Source organism: Arachis ipaensis, chromosome B02 (assembly GCF_000816755.2).
Source record: "Arachis ipaensis cultivar K30076 chromosome B02, Araip1.1, whole genome shotgun sequence".
Taxonomy (NCBI): domain Eukaryota; kingdom Viridiplantae; phylum Streptophyta; class Magnoliopsida; order Fabales; family Fabaceae; genus Arachis; species Arachis ipaensis.
Window position 1 is genome coordinate 54,316,801 of NC_029786.2, and position 4,028 is coordinate 54,320,828.

Genomic DNA, 4,028 nt, shown 5'->3' on the forward strand with positions numbered 1-4,028 from the left:
GCTTCCAGTCCAGTATTCTCTCTCTAATTCTATGAAACTAAGGCCTTTATATAGGCTTTCCTAAATTACAAATTGAAATAAAATTGAATACAAATTACAATCAAATGCAAATTAACTATTCTATATTATTCTTGTGGCCTTGATTTGTTTACAATTGTGGGCTTGCTTCTGTGATTGAAAAATGATTCAGAATGAGGCTTCAAGAAAGCATAGCGCTGTTCAGGAGAGCGGAGCGCTCATGCACCCACGCGTACACGTCACCCACGCGTGCACGTCATCACTGCTTTTGGCCCTTGTCACGCGTACGCGTCACCTACGCGTGCGCGTCATTCAGCATTTTGGCACTTGTGACGCGTACGCGTCACCCACACGTATGCGTGGCCCTTCTAAAATGCCACTTTCACGTGTTCGCGTCATCCATGCGTACGTGTGGTCTTCCAAAATTATCACTTCGATGCATATGCGTCACCCACGCGTACGCGTTACTGGTGAATTTTCCAGCTTTACTATCGCAAGCGCTCTTGAAGAATAACGTAGCGCTCGCGCCAAGGGCACTCTTTTGTGCTTCTTCTCTGCTTCAGTCTTTAAACTCTTTTCTTCTTTCATGCTTCTTTTGTGCTTTTTACTTCTTTTTCCACTATTTTCTAAGAAATAGATAAAACTAAAAGGGATGAAAGTAATCTATGATTTAAGCACAAAAAACTCAATAATTAAGCATGATTAATGAAAATTAAAGGTGAAAAAGCATAGACACTACAAGAAAAATCACTTTTAGCGACCATTTATTTTGCTTTTAGCGGCAAGAAAAATAGCCACTAATACATTTACTGGAATTAGTCATTAGCCGTCTTATGTTTTGCCGCTAAAAGGTTTTAGCGACAATTATAACATTTTCCGTTAAAGACCATTTTAATGGCTACAAAAAGTATATAACTTTTAGCGGCCATTTTCTTGGCAATTTATATGGCCACCAAAAGTAATTTTAAGATTGCAATGTTATTCACTTTTAGTAGCCATTACTATTGCCACCAAAACTCATTTTACCGGCAATTTATATTATCACTAAAAATAATTCTAAAATTGTAATATTATTTACTTTTAATTTCCATTACTATTGCCGCTAAAATATTAAGACTTTTTTAGTTATATTATACTCATTTTCTTAGAAGCAACGAACTATCTTTTTTCTAGAATCAAGTATATATTTTTGCCAACAATAGTTATTATTATGCATAATATAAATATACTGAAATTAATTACTATAAAATGAGATATTTTATTAAACTCAAAATATTGATACACAAATTTCTCTTGAAAAGTAACAAACTATGTTACAAATCTAACAAAAAATACTACAAGCCTATACCTATGTAGACCAGTTAATACAACTTCAAAAGGATTAGGCGCGAAGGTAGACCAGTAGTTGTATTTTGCTTCAGCAATATCAGCAGAATACCTGAAATATATTTCAGAGCTATCAATTGCAACAAAATGGAAGTTTCTCTAATACAAAGCTAATACTTTCTAAATATTTTATGATAAAAATGGAGGAGCAAAGGCCCATTCCAATCTTTTGGTTAGTTTAGCAACTTGTTCCTTTAAAGTGAATTATATTAATTTCAGCTAAAAATAATACTTCCATCATATTAATTCAGCTTCTGCCTAATGATTTAGTAGGTTTATGATTAAGTTTTGGTGCTATACTGACTTCTGAAGCCAAAGATCCCTAGCAACAATGATAATCCACATACATTTAAATGCTAGAGAAAAGGTTCAAAGAATTACCTCTTCTATAAGATCCCCACCAATTCCTCTAACAAGATCCTCGCAACCTCATATTAAGCTTTACTTAGAAGAAAGAAGATTCTAGAGCAGCAGTTTAAGAGCTTCAATTTTAAACAGACTCTTGACACGAAAATAATCAATGGACTACAAAAGCAGCAACATGTACTACTAAAAAGAAACATGTGTAATCTTATATACCATTCTTTCTGAAAGAGTTGCAAAAGACAGACACAAGCTAATGCAAAATATAGCAAATGTTATGTAACATACATGAACAGTTTGCATCTGGTGTAGATCTGCAAGAGCTTTTTGCCTCGACTGCCATGGAAAGAAAATTAATCATAAATCATATAACATAGTAAGAATACTATCCAAATATAAAACTAATCAATGAATTTAGATATGTGAAGAAAAAATTTTCCTAGAATACTGATAAGTATAAAGCAGTGCATACGGATTGATTGCTGGTCCATCACTCATAATAATGCGTGTACCTCTCCAATGAATTCTTTGACATTTCTCTTCTTTCAGTTTCATCATACTACATGGAACAAAATTTAGATCATAAATAGATATTATTTGAAATATAATTGAGGGGGAAGAATGTGCAAACAATAGTCATTCTTTGCCCCTTACCACTCCCTCTTGTTTTGTTGCCTCATATCAATTGCAAGCATAAAAAAATGGTTCTCCATAAACCATCATAATTCAGTGAAGTTTGTTAACATAAGCTCAATGCAGAATAGCTCTAGCAAACATAATTGACTCAGCAACTACTCAAAGGATACCAAAAATTTCTAAGGCTGGTCATTGTAGGTGATAGATCCACTAACAGTATGGTGATGAGTTATTCTTCCTCCAAGAAGATTCAGCAGTGATGTTTTTCTACTTCCTGAGGGTCCCATAAATGTCAAAACTTCCCCTGGACTCACACAACCAGTTATACCCTTTTAGTATATCCTTCTCCTCACTTGTTGTCATTCCTTTCATCACTACCTTATATGTCACATCACTGAACTGCACATTTATACCCATAATCACAATTTAACTCTTATTTACTAGTAACTAATTATTATTATTATATCAAGCATAAAATTAAGCTCAATGCACATATCTTATAAAGCCTCTCAAATCTAGAAGATGGTTTCCAAAGCCTCAACCTATGTCTTTCTTTCAGGGTATGACAAAATAAATTTACACTGATGCCCTGTATGTGTGTGTTAGTATAGGCATCATCAACAAAAAGAAAAAAAATACAAAAATGAAAATAAAAAATATTATGGTAGATAATAATGTTATTATTAATTCTGGGTGAGGGGGGTAGTCTTATACATTGACATCACAAGAAATATGAAACATTGTACAAGACTGGACCTGATCATGCTTATATTGCTAGCTTATTGGTGGCGTTGATCAATGATTAATATAATGAAGCTTCAATAATCGTTCCCTGCCCAAATACATATATAGCACCATATCAAACTCACGCTCTATTATTCATCAAGGTTTGGATACCGGTGCAGGCAAGGAATTGAATCAACAGCAACAAAAGCTTTTTTTATTATTATTATTGTTATTTATATGTAAAAATAGTATGCGGTACCTTTAGATATATTGGTAGAGTAAGATCCGTTTGAAACTTTGGCTTATGAGTTCCAGCTTCAATATCTTCCGCTGCAATATACATTATATGCAACCTATTTTATATATAATTTTGGATTAAAATATATGTTTCCTCTTCAAAAGTAGAAGCCAATATATATTAGGCAGTTATTCTGTGTATTTTATTAATTCATTTTTCTCTATGTATATATATTATATAGTGTAAAGAAAAATGATTGAAGGTGCAATGATATTCACAGCAAGTAGACATTCATTGCAAGTTCTAATTTCTACAATAGAAAAGAATCACAAGACAGAAACATAATAATTAGAAAGATACCAAAAACAATTAGGGTAGGTCAAAGATCTAATAATTACCAGATATAAAATAATACAGAGTAACCAAGGGTAACTTAAAAATAAGTGTACCTAGACCTGTAAAACAAGGGAGAAAAATAAAAAAGAAACTAGATTAGTGGAAAAAGAATGAACCAAAGAATAATAATATATGACACAATGGAAGCCATGCCCTTATCTCAGCAAATATGCAGGGCTTAGATCCTTAGCTATCTAAAACAAAAACGAAAGTATAAATAAGGCACTTATTCAGTTGTATACCATTAATTTCTCAATTCCATAAA

The 4,028-nt window shown here is 32.8% G+C and overlaps 1 long non-coding RNA gene across 1 annotated transcript; it reads right to left on the reverse strand.

The window, feature by feature from the left end:
* Window positions 2,810-3,631, reverse strand: LOC107628333. The gene is made up of 3 exons (XR_001617718.2): window positions 3,389-3,631; window positions 3,160-3,235; window positions 2,810-2,992 (listed from the first exon to the last, which is right to left on the reverse strand). It is a non-coding gene; the product is annotated as an uncharacterized LOC107628333 (long non-coding RNA).